The 23,837-nt window shown below is 27.1% G+C and overlaps 1 protein-coding gene across 2 annotated transcripts in view; it reads left to right on the forward strand.

The window, feature by feature from the left end:
* Positions 1–22,429, forward strand: part of LOC122500175 (forkhead box protein O-like) — a 155,309-nt gene extending 132,880 nt beyond the window's left edge. For both annotated transcript variants that reach the window (XM_043608962.1, XM_043608963.1), the window contains exon 8: positions 20,605–22,429. The gene's annotated coding sequence lies outside the window, so the exon portion shown is untranslated. The remainder of the gene's footprint in view (positions 1–20,604) is intronic.
* Positions 22,430–23,837: the final 1,408 nt, after the last annotated feature.

Below are 23,837 nucleotides of genomic sequence, written 5' to 3' on the forward strand. Positions count from 1 at the left end.
CCTCTCGGGGGGATAATTATTTAATTGAATTTATCAGAGAAACGTAGGTCGTAGATCTGTCAAGGGTGACAATTTTAGTTTCCACCCCCAACGTCTCTTCCTTTCCTTTCCTCTCGACTTTCGTCGCTATCACACGGCCTATATAGAAGACAAAGCAAAGCTTCTTCTTTGGACCAAAGAGTCAAGTTTTCAGCGACTGTGACTTATCGCTCGTTAGTTGACAATAATACTCTTCGATTCCCTCTCTTTCGACTTTTCGGTTTTCAGGATCAAAAAGGAAGAAGAACTAAGTACAATGAATAAAGTTTTCCGAGAATATTCTCTTCAATTGAAAAATACAGTTTCCAAGCGTCCAAAAATTAACTCTTAATACCTTATGAGAAGTGAGGAATAGTGTTTGGCGCAACTTGATATTTCCATTTAAGAACATTTTTATTTTCATTTCAACAATTTTAAAGAAAGAACGAAAGAGATAATTTGAAATAATCAAATTCATTTTTCTAGAAATTTGGAGCTGAATTTTATATATGTGACGCTTCACATCTCCCAAAAAATTTCTCTCGCAGTGAAAACTCTAGATATATTATGTGAATCATTATTACAACCTAATAATATTCACTAAAAATTATTTTTATTATTTTATTAAATTAAAAAAAATTTTTTTGGAGAAATTCAATCATGTTCAAAAACTTTTTAAAAAATTTTCGTCAAAAATTCAATTATTATCTTTATAAATAACAAAATTCTTTTCTGAAATTCAATTATGTACAAAAATGTTTATGCAATTCTTGTCAAAATTTCAATTATTTATTCAATTATTTTCATTTTATTTTAATAAAATTTTCAAAAAGAATTGAAATATTTTTAAAAAATGTTGATAAAATTCTTTGCAAACATTTGATTATTCTCATTCAATTATATACAAATTTTTTATAAATATTTCTTTGCAATAATTCAATTATCTATATAAATAATAAAATTTTTTACAGTATAGATTCATTTATTTAAAATACAACTTTTATTAAATTTTTTTTTTGAAAGAAGGAAAAAAGTTTTTATAAAATTGGTACTTTAAGGGAAATGAATTATTTTTATTATTGTTCTTCATGTATACCCCATTTGGGTTTTTACATATAATATTGACAACCCCCTTGTTATATTCTCCAAATAATTTACCCAGATTTCAAAATTCCCCCTATTTTGCGGTCCGTAGCCGGTTTTTAATAAAAGTACTCGTATTCACATGGCCCTCTCTAGCCATATAGTCAAGGAAAACTACGGAAAACCTTAACTGAGTACAGCCGATTTATCGACACCAATAGTCTTGGATGTATAAATTTCAAGTCTCGAATATTACACAACCAAGTCCTCGACGTTGAAATCTCCCGCTCAGATTATCTCACGTGCCGGAAAAATCCCAGGCTAATGGGCGCGAACCAAGTACCCTTGGTCCTAAGCGTCCGCCGATCGAGGCATTTATCCGACTGAGCTAATCTGTCGGTCGGGAATTTAATTATTTTCAATGCAATTTTAATAAAAAAATTTCTTACACCATTTCAATTGTTTTCAAAAATTGTAATAAAATTTTCTACAAGAATTGAATTATTTTCAATAAAATATTAATTAAATTCATCGAAAAAAATTATAGAGTCATTCCATTATATTTCGACTAAAGTCATTGCTGACTAATTTTAAAAAAATATAATATTTTGCAGGAATGATGTTAAAGATATTAGGATCACCGAACAAAAAGAATTTTTTTAATATTTTTTATATTTATTGTAAAATAAGCATCTAAAGTATATAAAGTCGTAAAAACTGTCACATTTTCATCTATTAGAAAATATTAAAGAAAACACATAATTTACTATAAAAACGTATAGAAATTATAAGAATTTATTAAGAATGAATTGTTTTATTATTATAAATTGATAGAAACAATTATTAATAAGAAATATTATATAAAAAATGATTTTAAAGTTCACCTGTCAAATAACCTAATTTTGCAAATTTCATTCACTAAATGTGAGAAAGAGAAATCATTAAAAATCAAGTGTGTTTGAGAGTAAACACACACCTAAGAATAAAATGGAAATTACATATACAGTGACTTGAATTTTTCGCCGAAAATGGAACGTACCGAGAAATGTATACATATATATATATATAAAAGGAAGGGGTCGTTCCCGGGGAATCTTTGGGAGTTGAAGAAGGAATGGGAAGAATAAAAGGGGGAAAAATTCTCGAAGAAAAAGAAAGAGCTGAGGAAAGAATATGCGGCTGCAAGAAAGAGCCGTCCAATATTTCAACGCGGGACGATCGCTGGTTTCTGTGAGCGACCGAGTAGCGACCACTTGAAATATCTTGTCGCCAGGGGAAAAGTTTGAGACTCGGTTGAACTGAAACATGCTGACGTAACCCGCGAAACTCGCGCCACCAGATCTGCTAGCCTTCGTCTACAATTCGGCAGCTTCTGGATTTCCTCTCCTTACTTTTGTCCCTTTTTATTCTTCCCAATACTCTCCTCTCCTCTCTCTCTCTCTCTCTCCTTTCTTGGTCCAATCGAATAACGGGACCTGTCTTAAGTAGTAGTGGTCGGTTATGACCCGCCTTATCTCACGTTAACCTTCGTTTTCCAACGTCCATTTTCCAGAACGCTTATCGCTCAAGATATCCATTTTACAGACAGTTACAACTTTAAATTTCATCATTTTCAATGCTCTGTGTTCTAGATATCAAAAGATTTATACTTTCGGATGGAAAAAGTTTTTCGCATAATGTCAATTGTGATTTGAACGGTGGAGCAATAAATATTTCTAGTGCACACGGTAATTATGGACAACAACAATGAATTTCAAGGATTGTAGGACAAAAGTTCCAATTTAAAAGTTCCAAACCAGAAGTTCCAATACAAAAGTTCCAATATGAAAAAGTTCCAATATACAAAATGTCCAATTTAAAAAAGTTCCAAAGAGGAAAAGTTCCAAAATAATAATTTCCATAATTTTCATAATTCCATAATTTAATGCTGCACGACGCTCCCAAACATTTTTTCTTTTGTTTAATATGATCCATTAATATGTTTCACAGAGTTTTCACAAAAATTTAATTTTCTTTCTCCCTCATTTCCAGACAAAATTTTTACTTTTTTCCCAACGCTAAATATTTTGATTTTTTACTCTAACAATAATTAGATACTCTTAAAAAATGTTCCATTACATTTACATATTTACGAATTTCTTTAATTGTAATTCTAAGAATTAAATTAATTAAATACAAAAATAAATACTTTATTGAGTAATTGAATGTTTCTTAAAATTGAATTCTCATGAAGAATAATTGTTTGCATCTAAATCTACAATTTTTTTTATAAAATTCTTGGAAAAATTTAATTATTTTCATAAATAATAAAACTCGACGCCGAATTTCAATTATTTTTTATACAATTTTAATTGAAATTCTGCAATAAATTTTATTATTTATGAAAATTATTGAATTCCTGTAAAAAAAAATTATTATTTATTATTGAACATTTTTAGTCCATATTAACTGGAGTTGATAAACTTTTTAACCCCTTAACTGTTTGAGGAAAATACAACATGATTGTCCCAAAATGCCCAGCAGAATCTGACACTTTTTCAAATAGTATAATATATTTAAATTATAACTGATTATTCAATTATTGTAAAAAATATCATGAATGACCCTTATAATGTCTTTTATATTATTTTTGTTTTGAGGTTTAGGCCAAAAAATCCAAATTTTCCATTAAAAAATTTTGAAGACAATTTACAAGTTTGTCAACATATTTATTATTAATATAATTGTCTCGACGTTTCGATGGTAGCCACCATCCTTTTCAAGAGAAAACATTGTGGTAAAGCATGTTTAATTTTTTTTTTTTTTGAGTTAAGAAACAACTCCTCACCACCGCCACTACATATTTAAATAAATAAAATTACAATACTCTCTAAATTTGAATTAGTAAAACTACTTACTAATTCGAATTAGTGACTGACTTTTTGCTTTCGAATTAGTAAACTTTACTATTACATTAGTAGAAAATACTATTTATCAGTAAAATTTACTAATTCAAAAGCAAAAAGTCAGTCACTGATTCGAATTAGTAAAAATTTTTACTAATTCAAATTTAGAGAGTAAAAAGTTATGAATTCATAACCGTTTTTTTTATAAAGTCCCTCAGAGTCTTATAATATTGATATAAAGAAAAATATCAATCAATTTATACACGGAGAAAACTAGAGTATTCAACTAACTATCTGGATGGACAAACAGACTATATTTGAGGAAAAGTTTTTCGTAACAATCTCGGAGGGATAAATAGACACTCCGATGATTAATTTGACTAACTCGGAGGGAAAAGTTAACTATGACGAGAATTTTAAAAAAAATTTTTGAATTTTGAAGATTTTAATATTATTTTTAAAGGTAATTGAAATTTTGACGAGAATTTTGAAAAAATTTTGATCATAGTTGAATTTTAGAGCATATTTTAGTTATTTCTAAAAATAATTGAAATTTTTTCGCCAATATTTTAAAATTATTAAACATAATTGAATTTTGGAGAACAATTTTATTACTTTTTGAAAATAATTGAATTTCTCCAATGAGTGTCCAAAAATTGACCATTATTTACTTGTAAGCTTAAAAATAAAAAAATAAAGAATATTATTAAATAATTCTACCAAACTAAATTTTCCAAATTTATTTGTTTACCCCCTTAATTCGAAAAAGAAAATTGTTCATATCTTTATGATAATTATGAAAATAACAATTATCTCCTAAAGTTTTAAAGCTCATGTTAAAAATTTACGATTTTGTTCCTCCTGAAAACTTTGTGCCATTAGAAAAGAAGAGAGACTTTTAAAATTTTATAATCGGCACTTTTGTTATATTTTCGAAAGCAGCTTTACTTATACCAGTGCGGAATGAGCACTTCTATTTCTCAAATTACCCTTCAAAAAAAAAAAAAAAAAAAAAAAAAAACTTGGACTCGGAGAATTAATAGACACTTTAGATCTTTTTGGGCAATTTGAGAATTAGCTTGGCGTGTCATGGGTAGTTAACGGCTGGGTTTCTCGTGTTCTTAATACGCGAGTCATAAGTCCGAAAGTTTTTGCCTCGAGGGGCGGTCAACGAAAGGTTACTTGGAAAAGAAAAAAGCAATATCTCAAAGAGAATATAAGAAAACTGTGAAGAATGAAAAAAAAGGAGGGAAGAGAATAAGGAAAACGTTGGTTGTAATATAAGAAATGATAATCGTTGTCTGACAAATTACATTCCTTTTTGTTGTAATTAAAAAATTTTTTTTTGGGTGACATTTGAATATAGGGCAGGAACATGAATTTATTTTTTTGACACTTTTGTTGGAGAATATGAAAAATATGAAAAAGTATGAAGAATGAAGGAGTTTTGAGAAGAGTTTTATAAAGAATAAAATGTCTGTGGTTCGACCGTTTGGGGGTTGAAGAGAAACTGAGAGAAACTGAGTGAAACTTAGCTCGGTGGCAATCGGGGCGCGCGCCTTTGGCGCCAGGGTGGCGCGTCGCGGCGCCACGTGGCCACCCCCACCCTCGTACGATGCGATGTGTGACCTGCACTTGCTTGCATGTGACACACATGTATTCTTCCCACCCCTTCTTGCCATTCCTTATCTTCCTATCTGAGAGACTGGAATTGCCACGTATCTTTAAGTACGATACCACGTACTGTAGCTCTGGACTTGTAAGGGTAAATCCGTTCTATTCGGCAACGTTCGCATTGCAATGTCGTTCATTAGGCGTTTTACGAACCAAGAAAATTGTACTCATTTATCTTACCGGTCTCAATTACCGTTTGCCGAACTTTATTCGGGAATTCCGATTTATGAAAGATAACTCAATTAGACGAACAACTTTTTTTCTCTTTCTCTAAATAATCATTTTATTTCGCATTTTATAATCATAATGGAAATAGAAACCCCTCATAATATATGTAAACTAATGATTTATAAATGAAAGAAATTCATATTTTTCCTAAAAGTAAAGATTTCATTAAATAATTTTCAGCTTTTTTTAATTAAGAGAAAATTTCCCCTTGGAAGAAACTTTCAAATTTTATGAAAAATGGTTTAAATTTACTTTTTTTTGTCTAATAATTCTTTTGAAGGTGGAAAAAATCTAGCTCTTGGTGAATTAAAGCTCTGAATTGCATGTCTCAAGAAGAATTACATAAATTTTAATTTTCTGGAACTTTAAACAAGTTTTTTTATGGTAGGTTAACGTTTTTAGGTTCTGAAATTAATTAAAATCGGCGTTAACAGAGAATTTCCTTTTATTAGAGCGATAATAAAAAGATTTTATTTTTCTGCTATATATTTTAAAGAATCTGCGTATTTGAACAAAATTCCATCTTCTCTTATTTGTTATATTTGAGGAGCAAGGTTTCAAAAGCTGATAAATTTATTCTGCAAAAAAAAATTTTATAAAAATAATAAAAATTTCAGAGGAATCCAATTATTTACAAATTTTTAAAAAAAATTTCTTCGCAATAATTCAATTATTTTCATAAATAATAAAATTCTTTTTAGTAAATCAATTATTATTCTCATAAATAATAAAACATGTAATAGAATTTCAATTACTTTTGATACAATTTTAATCAAATTTCTCGAAAAATGTAATTATTCTTAAAATTTTTATTAAAATTCGTCAAAAGAATTTAATTACCCAATGGGAAATAGCCATCAGTCTACCATTGGTGCATTAATGGCCCAATATTGGAAGCCATTGGTTTTCTTTAGGTTTATTATTGGCACCCAATAATGGACCACTAATAGTAAAATCGTGGGATGTCCACGCCGATGCCAATAATTGGCAAATCATTATTGGCTGCCATTAAAAAACCAATAATAAAAAAAAAAATTTTTATTAAATTTTATTAAATAATAAATTTATTTATTTAATAATTATTTTATTTATTATTATTATTAAAAATAATAATTTTTTTAATTAATTATTTTATAGAAATGGTTATTATTTTCTATTACATCGAAATGTGAATAACCTTTTCGTTCAGAGTCAGAGTCTAAAAATTATTTACCTCATTTTCTTTGAAGAAAATATTCAATTTGCATTTTTACAAATTTTATTTTTTTAAAATAATTTTTGTCTATTAATTTCATAAATAATAAAATTTTTACAGGAATTCAATTATTTAATTAATTTAATTTCAATTATTTATAATACAATTTTAAATGAATTTTTCGAAAAATGCAATTTTCTTGAAAATTTTATTAAAGTTCTTCGAAGAAATTCAATTATTTGAAAAAAAATTTTTTTTATAAAGCTCTTTATGAGAATTGAATTTGAACAAGTATTCAGTAATTCAATAAATTATTTATTTTCGTATTTAAATAATTCAATTCTCGTAGAACTTTCGTCGAATTGAATTAAAATTGAATTTCAGTTCAAGTTTAAGATAATAATAATAATATTGAATATTAAAAGCATTGTAATGTAATTTTTTTTAGAAATAATTAAATTTCAAGTTTTTTAAACTGAAATTTTTGAAAATTTTAATTGTCATAAAAATTAATAAGTATTTAAATATTTATTAAGATGATGAAAAAAATCGATCACTCCGAGTCAGGATTCTGACTGATTCTAAATCCTGACTCGGAGTGATCGATTTATCGACCGAGTGATAGCATCATTACTATATATATATTTAAATATTTGTTTAACAAAAATTATTCAAGTTTTGAATGTAATTTAATTTGTAAATTATGAAAAAATTTGTCTTTTGAAAAATTGTAATTAAAATGTTATGAAGAAAGTTAATCTCTCGTTAAAAATTTAATTATCCGCAAATAAAAAAATTCTTCTCTGAAATTCAAGTATTTAAAAAAATTTTAACACAATTCTTGTCAAACTTTAAATTATTTCAAAACTTTTTCTGAATTCAATTATTTTCATTATCAACTATTTTAATAAAATTTTCCAAATAATTTAAATTACCTATTTAAAAAATTATGGTAAAATTATTCATAAAAATTTAATTATTTTCATAAATAATAAAAATTTCACAGGAATTCAATTATTTACAAATTTTTTATAAAATTTGTATATATAATTGAATTCTCGTAGAATTTTCTAATAAAAAAATTGATTTAAAAATGAATTTCAATAAAAATTTCAGATCATAATTGAATGTTAACAGAATTATAGGGACAATTTTTAGAAATAATTGAATCTTGAAAAGGTTTCAAATTAAATAAGTCTTTGAATGTATTAGAACATTTCTTTCAGTATTTAATAATTTTTAGAGTGAATTCTTTACATATTTTACATAAAAAAAAATTGTAATAGAAATAAATTCTTGAAAATTTTCTCTCTTAAAATTAGTGGTTAAAGTCATTTGTTTCAATTTCTGAAAAAATAAGAAAATACAAATTTATCGGATTTTAAAAACTTGCTCTAAAATATAATAATTAGAAAAAAATCAGAGTACATCTAAATTTCAACATTAAATATAATCCGAAAATTGTTGTAATAAATTTTTAATGAATCTGAAATTTCAAAGGACTAGAGCGTGTGAAAATCATCTGGTTGGCTGGTAAAGTGCACGTGGGACAGATAAATATGGGCGATGTTGCACGTGCCAAGAATGTACAGGCGTGGGTGATATCGTAATTTCCAGCAATATACGAATATATATTTTTTTTGCCCGAATCGAATCGCAACCAAACGCGAGTACAATAAATATTATCCATTTCGAGTGTTGCACGATGAGAAGTTTGGTGATATACGTAACTCAGCGTTAATTCAATCGACAACGAATTTTTACTCGTATACATTTGCAAAAATACACCAATTCAAAAGCAGTTTGACACCACTGGATTTTATGCCACTGCTCGCGCCATGTAATTTTTTATACTAAATTCAAAACCTTTTTCGCTATTCTCCATCGCCACACTAAAAATAGTTTTGCTGGCATCTTTGTCGCAATATTTCAATCTTTGTAATGGATATTAATGATTGGAAAAATCAATTTGAAATTTGAAACTTGAGCTGAAATGTTTCTCAAAGTTAATCATCACACACACACAAAGAAAAAAAGATTTGTTTTTGTTTCGAAAAATATAAAACAAATAAATTAGAAAAAAAACACCTAATTTTTGTCTGTAGTTTTACTATCAAGTTTTTCTATTTCTAAAAGTATAAAAACTTTTTTGACGTGACTTTCAAATAAAAGGAATATAAAGTTTTAGTATTCTTGCAAACTAAATTCCTGAACGATATAAAGCAGAAGCACATTTGTCAAGTGGTGCAAAAAGATTTACCATATTTTACGAAGTAAAAATTTTCTTTACAAGGTCCAATAATCCGTTTAATCGGGCAAAAATAACGATTTCTTGTTTTCTTTTTTAGGAGGATATTTTTAATTTTCATTATTTGAAACTATTCTAGTCTATAGAAATGTACAATATTTGTTTTTTCTATTAAAATCCCCTATTATTTAAATTGATTCGAGGGATAAAAAAAAAATTCTTGAGTTGTATACATATATTAGCTACACTGAAAAAAAAATTAATTGATTCAAGTAAATATTTAATTGACTATTATCAATTAAATATTTACTTGAATCAAATAATATTTTGATTGTAGCTGTCAATTGAATGGTATTTGAACCAATAATTTCAGTATTTAAATCAAATACCATTCAATTGACAGCTACAATAAAAATATTATTTGATTCAATTAAATATTTAATGGATAATAGTCAATTAATCGGTTAATTGAATCAATTAAATTTCTTTTTCAGTGTAGCAAATGGTTAAAACGATAGTTTCCGTTCATTATAATAAACTAATGTAATTTGACGTAATGAAGGAATTAATAACTACATTTTTCGCCACTCCCATTTTGTCACTGCGATGACGTTTCTGCGTTGCATTTTTCACGCCAATCCAAAGTCCCAACTTAACCTGACGTGCAGTTGAGTCTCATGTCTCCGTACCTGTTTGCCTTCACCTTTACTTGGCACTTTAGATCAGGATGTAAAACAGTAATCGCATTCGTGTCTCGCTCCTTTAACCGCATTTCTGTTTTACCTGTTACATTAATCATTGATTTCAAAAAAAAAAAAAATCGACGTTTTTATTGCGATTACATATTAACGTGAATCTTCAAATCACGTATAAAACCTACTCGCGCGATCGAGTTTTATATTCTTAATAAACTGTAGTTTATTTCATACTTTACACTTGTGGAAAAACTAGATTAAATATTCTTCACATCCAGCTTTTAGTGGCATATAAAGCAAATTCTTCAGCTATTGCTGTATTTATTTTAGAAAAATTTTTCAAATTAAAATAAAATGTGTTTCAAGTGAGATGTTGATTTCGCAGATATATTTAGAAAAAAGTTGAATGTTTTGTATCTTGAATCAACCCTTATTTTCATTTGCTTTTGTGTGTCTCATTATTAGTTACTGAAAAGAAAATTTTGCCCATCTTTAAATTCCTCCTACTTTATAGTGTCTAATAATCGTCAAATAGCCGGGAAAACCGGAAAATAGCCAGGAATTTAATTTGACTGGGAAAAACCGGGAATAAGCTAGGAATTTTATGTCAGTTGGCAATTTTTTCACCAAATTAAAGAAAGTTTTATTATTTTAATTTCTTTTTAAAAAATCGCTTTTTATTTCAATTTTTTTATAGATATTTATACTGTTCTCTAAATTTAAATTAGTTAAAAATAATTAATTTGATAGTAAAAAATCAGTCACTGATCCAACTTTAGTATGTAAATAAATTTTTAAAAAATTATCGAATTAATAGAAATTTTGTGAAATTCAACTGAAAAAAAAATTAAATTTGTTAAAGAGTTTCATTAAAACCTTGAGATAACAAATTGAATTTTCAAAGTATTTTAATATAATAATTGAATTTTATAAAGAGTCACATTCTAATGTATTCATGTTTCTTTGTGCAAATATTTATAATTAAAATTTTTATTAGTTAATTTAAAAAACCGGACAAGTGCGCGTAGAACTCGTACTAAAACCTAGGGTTCCGTACCCTCGTTTAAAACTTTTAAAAAAAGGGGTGGGGGGGAAGACATGGGCATTTTTTGCAATTTTTTCGAAAAGATTTAATTTCTTTCCCTCCTAGTTCGCAAATATGTTTGTCAATCGGGTTCGCTATATTTTTCCTGAAATCTACAGACGAAAGTACATAAAATAAGCAAAACTGCAGTCTAATAGGCCATGAATTGTGAAAACCAAGGGGGGGGGTACACACTTTTCTTTCTAAAACGAAAATTTTTTTTTATAGTTTTTCGCAAAAAAAAATATAAAGATGAATTCCAATAATTTTTTCTGTATGCTTGTTAAAATCTACACGAAAAAATAAATAAAAATGTATAGCGACAGTCCACTAGATTATGAATTGAGAGAACCAGCAAGGGTTAAAGAATTTTCGAGCTTGCAAAAAGAGATTTTAGTTTTTCGATGAAAACACCATGAAGATCAATTCTAATCACTTCCGCTATATTTTTCCTGTAATCTATGCGTAAAAACGAATAAGTATGACAATTTTCAGCTCTTTAGATAAAAAACTGTGGGCGCCAGGGGGGGGGTACATGCATTTTTTTCGAAATTTTCAAAATTTTCGAGTTTTTCGATGAAAACACTATGAAGATCAATACCAAATATGTTCGCTATATTTTTCCTGTAATCCATTTTTGAAAATACATATGCATACCAATTTTCATCTTTCTAGGTAAAAAACTGTGTGCGCTAGGGGGGGGGGGGGGTACATGCTACTGCCAACCATCACAGATGCTAAAAAAAATATATTTATGCTACCCCGTACTACCAAGATGTTACTCCTGATGATATTGATGGTAACGGTGACTATCTAGATAGCTGTCTGTATACGTAGCATTAAAGATGGTCACCCTAACCACAATTATGTTACCCACTACTATAAATTTCTCTCTCTGTGTGAAAATACATACGTGTACCAATTTTTAGCTCTCTAGATGAAAAACTGTGAGCGCTAGGGGAGGTATACATGGTCATTTTCCGTAACCGTTTTAATATAGGGTTCCTACCGGGTACGGAACCCTAAAAAGTATACACACTTAAAATTTTTTAATAAAATTTGAAAATTCTGAAAAATTAGATTTTTGAAATTTTCTAATTCTATTGTTTCAAGATGATTGAATTTTTATACACAAATAATTGAAATTTCTTTAAATTCTTTTAAAGAATTTTATTGAAATTTTTCGAAAATAATCAAGGCAAGTTATTCACCGTAATTATAACTTTATTTTTAAAAATTTCTTCGCAATATATTCAATTATTTTTATAAATAGTAAAACTCGATGCAGAATTTCAATTATTTTTAATACAATTTTAATCAGATTTCTCGAAAAATGTAATTACATATATTCTTAAAAATTTTATTAAAATTTGTCAAAAGAATTCAAGTATGTATTTAAAAATTTGAGGATAAAATTCATTGAGCATTTCATTTTAAGAAAATTCAATTATTTAATAAACTATTTATTTTTGTATTTAAATAATAATTTAATATTATAAGCGTTATAGTACGATTTTTTTTTAAAAATAATTGAATTTAGAAAAGGTTTCACATAAAAATCTTTGAATGTATTTAAATCTTTGAAATTCAGTCATGTTTAAATTTTTTTTTTAAATTTTCCTCAAAATTTCAATTATTTTCAAAAATTTTAATAAAATTCTACACAAACATTTAATTATTTTTATAAATAATAACATTCTTTGGAAGGATTTAATTACTTTTAGCCGTCCATTATATTACGTAACGCTAATTTTTGAAAATTTTGACCCCCCCCCATGTAACACACTGTTACATACATTAGCGATATTTTTTTTGCTTATCGTAACAAATAGCTTGACCCCCCTCCCCCCAAAATGTGTTTTGTTATATTTGGACGATCCCTTATAAATAGTAAAATTCTTTGCAGAAATTCAATTAGTATCAATATACATTTTAATAAAATTGAATTAATCAAATATTCAATTATATAATTATAAACAGACAAGATTATTTTCAAAAATTGAAAAAATTCTTTGTTTAATTCAATATTATTTTCCAAATTTTTAATTAAAATTATTTTCAAAAAATTTAAAGAAACTCGTTAAAAGAATTTAATTATTCATAAAAACTCTAATAAAAATTTTTGAAGCCATTTGTAGATTTATTTATTCGAAATCAAATAAATTTAAATTTGAGGAGAAGAAAACGGGGAAAAAATTAGGACAAAGCCGGGAATTTTGTTGAACGAAAATAGTATAGGTAGACACCCGCAAGTAATGAATTTATATTTATTTCATATTTTTCGAATAAAGTTTAAAAAAAATTAAATTAATACATTGAAAAAATGAACTGAATATAAAAATCAATAAATAGAATTTTATCAAAAGACTTTATTGAAAATTAGTTGGCTAAATAATAATTTCGATACAATTACGCATACATCTACGTTGTTAATTGCTAACTAGCAGAAAGTGAGTTTGTTAATTACGGCTTATTTCGTGATTCAACTATATATCTAGTTTGCACTAATTGAACACACGTTGGAAATTCCCATATAAATTGGATAAGCTTTTGTAATACTTTTTAGAATAAGCGTAATTTGAGTTCTTAGTTTGGAATTTGAATAAATTGTCAGTGATTTTATGGCGGTGAATGGACCTTTCGATATTTGTGAAACGCGGGAGAATTATAAAAGTTTCACTTTTTCCCCATCAGAATTGCGCGCGTTTATTGAAAGATTATCATTAGACAAGTTTGCCAATATTACCATTTACCAGTATATAAGAGAAACATATTCATGATTCCATGCAAGATGATGCAAAAAATAAAAATTTATTTATTTCTCTGCAAATTTTAAGAGATGAAAATTATTTTTATCTGAGATTGAAAAATTAGTTTCGCATTGCAATTTAGTAGAAAATATAAATATTAGTAAGAATTTCTCGGCGACTATTTATTGGTTTTTAAGGTATATAATAAACGTAAAAAGAATTGTTTGATTCCAAGGAAAAGTACTAGGAGATTATGCAAATTAATGCAATCTCAGTCAAGTGGGTAATTCGTTGGTATATGTTTACTGTGGTTGATAATAAATAACGATAATAAGCGATACGTGGAAGTATAGTCTACAATTTTTCAATGAGTATATATGCCTTTTCTACACTGAGAAAACTGCGGATAGTCAAACTTGGAGGGTTAGGTTTTGAGTGTTAAGCCTGATTCTCTGGATAGTTAACTTTTTCCTCCGAGTGAGTCAAAAATTAATCATTGGAGTGTCTATTTATCCCTCCGAGAATGTTACGAAAAACTTTTTCTCAAATATAGTCTGTTTGTCCCTCCAGATGATAGTTATAGTTGAATACTCTATAGTTTTCTCCGTGTAGGATACCCTTTAAAATAGCAAACTTTAAAATATTTCTCCCCATCAGATATTTGCCAGAAAAATTTCATTTTCTCTGACTTTTTCCTAATTTTTATTTTTTAGACAAGTTTAAACTAAAATTCTTCTTTAAAACAAATATTTTTTTAATAATTTTTCAAAAAGTTCTTTTAGAATTTTCAAATCCATTTGTTTACAATTCAATTTTACGTTACACGGAAAAAAATTTTTAATGTGGGGAACAGCTAATTTCAAAAATAAATTACATAAAGAATTTTTCATAACGCAATCATAAAAATGGCGTTATTTGTCTCTCCGTAGGCCAATGTAAAGTTATTCTTTTTAGTACGTAGTTACGAAAATACTGCGAATGACAGTTCAGTTCAAAAAAGAGCTTTGTTTGTGCTTGTTCGAGTATTTTTGTAACGCTCGAGTAGTTGCAATTCCGTCCAGAAGAGGCGTGATTATGTTTTCGTTCAGTTAACTACATTTACCGTGTCTTACAGCAGCAACACAGTATCTGTCAAATACTGAGAGTTTCTAACCTCCTTTTCGTGATCACTCGTGTGAAAAATTCTGTTTTTATTCTTTAATGATATTATTTTTATTAATACGTCGAAGTACACGACTAGGTACACGACTTTAGTAGAACTTTTTTTAGCGTGTAGTTAAGTTAAAAGTATTAAAAAGTCAGATTTTCAAAGATTTTAATTTGAACCTTTTTCAAAATTCAATTATTTCTAAAAATTCACGCTATAATGCTTTTAATATTCAATTATCTAAAATGTTTATTGAAATTCATTTTTAAATCAATTTTTACTAGAAATTTAAATGCAAAAATTAATAAATTTTTGAATAATTAAAAGTTTCTCAAAATTCAATTCATTATTTCATTCGACAAATTTGATAAAATTTTTCAAAAGAATTCAAATATTTAATTAAAAAAAAATTACGATAAAATTCTAAGCAAACATTAAATTATTTTCATAAATAAATTTAACAAATTTCGCACAGAAACTCTACAATTTACGCACATTTTTTTAAAAAAATTTCTTTGCAATAATTTAATTATTTTCGCATAAATAATAAAACCCATCATAGAATTTCAATTATTTTTAATACAATTGAGCTCCCGCGGGCAATAACTCGATCTGCGCTCGGACGCACTCTCTAATGCTGGTTCCACATATACCAAACGCACGCGTCTACGCGATACGCGTGCGTTTGGTATATGTGCACATATACCAGTCGGGAGGCAGTGAGTGGCGCAGAGGCGCTCAATGCTCCCCGACTGGTACTAGCGCTTGCGTCCGAGCGCAGATCGAGTTATTGCCCGCGGGAGCTCATTAATCAAATTCCTGGAAAAATTCAATTATTCTTAAAAATTTTATTAAAATTTTATTGAAAATAATTGAAATTCTTATAGAAAAATTGATTGAAACTTTTGAAAATAATTGAATTCATTCAAAAAATTTTATTAAAATCACATTGAAAATAATTAAATTTCTGTAAAAATTTTACTATTTATTAAAGTGTAGTACAAATCCTCAAACAAAAAAAAAAAAAAAGGATACCGAAAAAGCAAACAATTTTTAGATTACGTTTGTAATTTTTTGAATGAAAATATTATACAAAAGGGAGCAACTCTCTAAATAAATTAAAAGTTTAATTAAGGTTAATGTCATTATTAAATCCAAAATAAAAAAAAAAAAAAATTAAAGAAAATTAAATTAAATTAATTAAAATTTAAAAAAATTAGGGGTAATTTTTGAACTGATGGAAATAACCTTGAAATAATTTTCTCCTTGGGTTATAATGTTGTTATATATTTTATATAGCAATGAGAAGGAAAGAGTAAAATTTATTCATGAAAATAATTTTGCTTTGCAAGATTATTGAAGCATGCACCACCACTTGGGTAAACAAAGATCATAGTTTTCGAAATTAAGCACGAATAGCCAAGTATTATCCTTCGCAAAGATAACTTGGAGCCTGATTTGAATATCGAGCTTTTCTCAACTTACCCCCTCCCAGCTATAGTTGAAATTCATTAAAAGTAGATCATACTTTTTCTTCAAAATACTATTTCATGTATTTAATAAAACAAAATCGTTTCATGTTTATATAGTTACAAACACTGTGCAGGGATCACGTTTGTTATTTTGACCATATAAAGATTGATTTTATTTATTTCGAGAAAAAAACTTGCAATCCAATAAACTAGAGCAAAAACCTTTTAAAAGTGTATATTATAATTAATGACAGAATACGTGATATAAACATTTAACTTTCAATTTGGCGATTAAGTAAAATTTAAAGTTTCGCTGTCGAGGCAAAACATCATTTTCAATTCCCAATATCGAAAAGTTTTTAAGCTCGTTTTTTATAAATAGTCCTTGTAATCCGGAGACACAGATTCGCGGAGTAGAACGATAATAAAAAAAAAAAAAAAGAGTTTTGGTTCAATTGTTTAGCCAAAGTCCAAGTCGAGAGAGAGAGAGAGCGGAGCGGAGCTTTGAAAATTATAGATTTTGTGATTTATACGACATTGTTGGACATTCTAACTGCATTCTCTATATAAAACGCGAGCCTGGAAATTGGGTTTCGCGCGCGTTGGCGTCATTACTTTGTTTATGAGGATGAAAACGCGGGGAGACAGCGAAAGAGAAAAAGCGTCGCTGAACTGGTAATATTTACCCGAAATCGAAGCCCTAGGAATTTTATCCAAAGTGGAGAACAACCAATTTTATATATACTGCCAACTTTACTTTTCCAACCAATCAACGGCCTCTGATGACTGCGCCTTTGGCAGCTTTTATCATAATGCTTTGCCAATTAACTTTTTATACGCATTTTTTCGCCTTCACTTTATACATTTATTTAATCTGTATATACTAAATTTTGTTGAAACTTTTTAAAGAATGAATTCAGAGGGATATTATTTTATATTCAGAGAAATTATTCTCTATACTCTATTATAGACCATTTATTTCATTTCTGTAAAATAATAACGAATTAAAAGTATTTTAAGTAGTGTATCTGCGGTCTGACCATAGCAATACTTGCACCCCTTATTATTGATGTGTGAATAATTCCCCACCGATTTTCTTATTTGCAGAGCTTCTTTTTGCGAATAAAGAGCAGAAACTTTTTCTCGTCAAAACTTTAGACATTAGGAACTTTATATGAATATCAGGAGGAGAAATTAGTTGCACTTTCAATTTTTTTTACAAACATTCAAGTATATGCGAAATATTTGCACTTAATAAACAATTTGGTTCTTCTCTGACAATGAGATTATATAAAAGAGTTGCCACAGGAAAATTCGGGGGAAATTTTTATTAAAAGTTTACAAGATAATTCACAGAATTTTAGTGTCTAGAAAAATAAGCTTTGGAAATATTAAAAAGAATTATTCTTAAATTTCTTTTAATTTTTTTCATAAACTTTGAATTTACAGAAATTTAAAAAACTCTAAATCTTCTAAAAGAAGACTCTTATTTCTTGTAGAATTTGCAATACAAAATTTTACATATGGAATATAATATATTACAAATTTAAATCACGACCCGTTACGCGAAAAATTTGTATATCTAACTATATTAATAAAATCAGACTTTTGTCTGTACAATGCTCCAAGCTTGAAAATTTTTATATATTTTTTCGTTTTGAGACATGAGAATTTGAAAAATGTAAAAAAAAATTTCTGTCTGTCTGTCTCTGTCTGTATGCAAAACTTTGTTCGCGCATCACTTCAAAATGGTTTAACCGATTAAAGTGAAACTTGGCAGTCTATTAGGTATTAACGTAACTTAAAATCATAGCCAAATCCGATTAAAAAATATTAACTTGAACGAAAGTTACAACATTTTTTCAAAAAATTTGAAAAATAAAAAAAATGAAAAATTTTTATTTTTTATAAAATGGATGCAAAACTATCCTTAGCTCACTTTTTTTTAGATAAAAACAACTCATTTCTATACTAAAATTTCAAAAAAAGATGTATTTTGAAATTTTTTTCGTTTTTTCTGATCAAATTTTTTCTACAAAAATGATGATTCTTGATTTTTAAACAAGCTTTTTATGGAAAGTTATTAAACTTTTTTTTAGTTAAAGACCAGTATTTAAAGCAAGAAATTTGCCTCATTGGACCAAAAAAATTGTTTCAATATTCAGTTTTTAAAATCAAGAAAGTTATGCAAAAGTTAACAAAAAAATGTTCATATGAATTAAATGTATCACTGCTACTCACAGGGTTAAATATTAATTAATTCTTGCATTAAGTTGATGGTATTGATATTTTCTAATTAATTAATTAATTTGTTTTCTTGGTAATTTTAATTTCAATTTTATCATAAAAATAGAAAAAAATGGGAATTTTAAATCTAAAATTTAAAAGTTTAAATATTTTTACCCATAAAAATTGAAAATATTAATATCTAATTTTTTTTATTTTACCTACTTATTACTTTTATTAAATAAGATGTTTTTTGTTTTTACAAATTATGATCCAAGATAATTTAGTAATACTGAAATGGAGAAATGTTTCATATCTTTTATCAAATTTAATTAACAAGAATTTCTTTAGTTTTTCTAAGCTCTTGGAAAATAATGCCGAGTAGAAATTTTGACAGGGGCCTGGCCGGGTCCAGACCTGGGTGAAACAAGGAACGGGTCGGGTCCCGGTTTCATGCGGGGTCAGGGCCCTGTTGGGTCAATTTCTGCACGGGATTTAAAAACTTGCCAAAAACAACTATAATAATAGTGGTTACCTCGCCACGTGGTGGTGGTGCTTCTCGGAAAAAAGCTAATAAATGGTTTTTTATAAGCTCCAAGTGTGAAATTCCAAGACTGCAAAACGGGCCTGTCGCAAAACACTGAAAAAATTACATTCTAATTTTAAGAAAAACTTTTTAAATATGCGCCAAGAATATTCCCCACTTAAATTAAGTGGGAAATATTCTTACAATACTAATTTTCTTCTTATTGTAAGAATATTTATCCTATAGGATAGACTTTTCTATCTATGATGGCAAGTTGTAATTGAAAGTATTGGATAAAACTGAATTCTGGGATTTTTGGGAAATCCGTGACAAAAAAATAAAAATCACTACTTTCCTCGCCTTGAATCCTCTTGCAATTTTTTTAAATGGCTTCTGATTATTAAGAGAAAAAAATGCTTGCGAGGCGAGGAAACAATAATTTAGTTGAATTTCCAGGAATTTCGGGAAATCCGTGACCCTTTCGTAATTTTTTTAAAGGGCTGTTAATATTAAAATAAGAAATTAGCTAAAGTAAAAATTTTCGTCGAATAAACGCGTTGGTAATTTCAGTTTCAGAATATTGGGATGTTGTTCGGCTCAGTATAATGGCACATTAATAGCAAAAATTTTGTATCTGCTATGATGGCAAAATACAATTGCCAATATTATGGGACGTACCTCGCCATAATAATATCATACAATATCGATAAATAGTGTAGCTTATAAAACCATTAAGCTTTCTTGACTTCACGCGTCAGAGTGTAGCAAAGTGAAATAAAAGACGTATAAATATGATAAATTAATTAGTTAATTAATAAAAAATGTAATAATTTATATTAGTTTTTGTATTTTGCCAGTACTGGGCCGTTATTAAGCCATGATGGTTTTCACACTTTGGGCGATTTTAAAAATTCTAAACATTATCTTTTTACTTTCCTTAAAATTTCGTTTTCTTCTTCATTAATTAATATTAATAATCGCATCAAGAAAATTAGTTTAAATGTAGTTGGTTAAATACTAATCAATACTCTAAATGGAAAACTTTTTAAAAATACTAAGAAACATGTCGAAGACGTGTATCGTATAGCTATTAATATATAAGTAGGAATAACAATAACTAATAACCCGTCGAAGCCCACGGGTATCGCAGCTAGTATTTAAATAAAATTATTAAAATTTTAAATAATTTTATTTAAACAATTTATTTAAAAAAATTTGAATGTTGGAAGAATTATATTTGTAATTGTTGGAAATTTTGTCAAATTTTACTACTTTTTTCAGTCTTAAAACTACATTTTGTTTTTACTATTTTTTTTTTTTATTAATTATTTTTAAACATTTGATGATTAACAATTGATTTTTATTTGTTACAGGTGCACGGAGGTTTGGAGAGGTATTAGAGGAGCGGTTTGTGATAAGATATTATAAACCTACCAATGCCAGGACTCGACGAAATACGTACTTTAACCGTTTACATTAGTGCAATAATTATGGTGCAAAACGAAGCATTAAAAAAAATGTACTATAGGGTTCTTTATTGTATAGAGAGTAGGGTGCTCAAAAAAAAGCTACAGGGAATGATTGAAATAATAGACAAAAGTTGTGTGTGTTCCAGATTCGCAATTTTAGTATAAATATGGCTAAATACCCAAGTTCAATGGACTTGAGTTGTTATTTCGTTTTGCTATATATTTATTCTTACATTTTTATACGACAAACGTTTCACATTAATCAACATTCATAGGTTTTTTATAAATGAAAATTGCAATTGTAAATACGCAAAAAAAATTATTAATACGTTGATACCGCAAGTTTCTTCGAATGTAGAAATTTTTTCAAAAAAATCTATTGAGCTTGAAAACTTGAAATTTTTAAAAACTATTTTCAATTGGGACAAAGTTTGAAAAAAACATTTAATTAGTACGTTCCAAGATGAATGAAATAATTTTATTATAATAATGAGCTTTCTAATTCACAATTGTCATATTATGGCTTTTAAAAGCAAGTGAAAAAACGTATAGGTAATGCCGAATGTGCTAGAAACAATCAAAGTTTTTTTTATTTTTACAAATAATATACTGGTATATATTATTAAAGTCAATTTTTAAAATAAAGGCCCACAAACCTACTGCTATTATAATTAAAATAGAAGCGCGGGAGTCTACAAAAAACTAAACATGTACGTAATTCTGGATGGAAAGTTTTGTCAACTTTTTTTTCTTTCTCATCCGGAAAAAAAGCAACAATCTCTGTTTTGTCAGAAATAAACCTCATAGAGCAATAAGGAGCACGTTATACATACTATGAATGTAATTATAAATGAAAATGTTTCAAGATATATTATATAAATAAATATTATATATACCATAAGGAATAAAAAAAAACGCTGAATTGCATAGCAATATACTATATGTGTATATATTAATATAAAAATACGAGGGTATAAATATTAAATATACGAGAAATATATTAAATATATATTCTAGAGAATAAATATTGTACGTTCGTTAGTGGTAAACGTATGTTACTATTACTATTAATTATTAATATTAAGAAAACTATGTTTAGCATACGCTTAGAGAAGGACACTTGAATTTTAAGCAAACAAGTTCAAGAGTAGGAAAAAAATGCGATAATATAGATTCGAGAGTTCTTATAAATATATATATATATATATTTAACGTCAAATGGAAGAAAATAATTTTAAACTGATTTTTTTTTTTATTGAATTTTGATTATTCACTGTAACATAATTATATAATACGCAAAGAAAAAATACAGAGTGAAAAGGACTTGAAACGAAAAGCTCTGTATAAGGAGTTTTTCTTTTTTTTTTATTATTAAATGCACCTTTTTAAAAAAGGGAGCTTTTACTTTGGGATGATGAAAACGTGAACGGCGCAAGAATTTTCGATTCTGTAAAAAATATTATATTTTCAATCATTTTTATATTATTAATTTTTTAGTTGATTTAAAAAAATTGTGCCATTTTACGATTTCATTTCCTTAGTTCAATTGCCAGCGTGTAATGAAATTTTAGCCAAGATTTTAATAATATAAAAGTTGAATTATGCTCAGAATGTGTGAACGCATATTTATTAGTACAATTATGTTCTCTATAACGCCAGTGTAAAATTGTAAGTTGATTCATTCTCAAAAAAAAAAAAAAAAAACAATTTAAAAAAAATTCATATTTAAGAAAACTAGAAATTTATTTAGTATATTTAATTTTTTTTTTTTTTTTCTTGAAAAATTAAATTCTTACACCTGTGTTGTTAATGCGATCGTGCGTTTGCACCATAGAGTGAAATGAGGTCAATTTTATCGACAAATACGATTAAGCCTACATAAAGTAACCTGTGTATACAATAATCGATAGCAGTCCGTGTATGTGATCGCTTTGCGCATTAAAGGATAATTGTTAATATTGAAATAATCAGTAAAAACAATCAAAGTTGTAAAAAAAAACATGAGAAAAAAGAGCGAGTCGAGTATTTATTTCCAAGAAATGAAAAATTGTGATTAAGCGTGTTTGTAGTTTAAATTAGTATTTCTCTTTTATAGAAGACACAAATAATTACCATCGAAAGTGATGAGTAGAAATTTTTTTGTATATATATATATAAAAATTGCTAAAATTCGCACTTGAAGAAATACTTGATTTAATGGGGAATTTATTGGTAATAATATAAATGTTTTTTAGTTTGAATAGTCTTTAAAAAAAATATTGAGGAAAAAGTCTCTCTGTTTTTTGCTAAAGGTTGAAACTTTGTGTGCACAACTTGATTTTAATTTAAAAATATTTCAATAGAAAAATTTTTTTTGTTTAAAATAATGCAATTATTTTAGTCTTTAAATCTGAATAATAAGTGAAAATTTACTCTTGTAAGAAAGTTTTATTTAATACGTGATTTTCACTCAAAAATACATATGTATACCTATGAAAAATTGAATAATGGGAAAAAGTATTATATTTTCTTATAAACGACTTTCAATTTTCACTTGATCATATTTAGAAACTATTATTAAAGGCAGGTCACATTGATATTTCTTTACCACATCAGGATTATATATTTTAAATATTTTACAACTATTTTTATAGTGATTTCTTCTACACTGAAAAGAAAATTTATTTGATTCAAGTAATTAATCAATTGACAGCTACAATAAAAATATTTACTTGAATCAAATATTTAATTGATAAAAGTCAGTTAAGGTATTAGTCGCGTAAAATGGTTTTCCTCCGGTTTTTTTTCAAATTTTGCATACTTATTCCTAAAGTATTTATCATCTACAGAATGAAACCAATTTCATTAATTTTGACCGTTTCAAAGCTTCAAGAAATGAATTCAAAGTTTATACATTTTGCATGGAGGGAGCACCCAATGCATGTATTAATTTTGTTTAATAATTATTTATATTATATGATAACTAATCGTCAGATTTTGAAATAAAACTACCAAAGTATTCAATTAGATGAAACAATAAGTGAATAGAAAAAACATGACATTTTTTGACCGCACCAAACTATAAATATATTGACAGAAAGTTAAAAAAAAAAAAATAACTAAATTATACGAATTTTCATACGAACGAATAGAGAGTA

The sequence above is a fragment of the Leptopilina heterotoma genome, unplaced genomic scaffold (assembly GCF_015476425.1).
Source record: "Leptopilina heterotoma isolate Lh14 unplaced genomic scaffold, ASM1547642v1 Lhet_182, whole genome shotgun sequence".
Classification (NCBI taxonomy): Eukaryota; Metazoa; Arthropoda; class Insecta; order Hymenoptera; family Figitidae; genus Leptopilina; species Leptopilina heterotoma.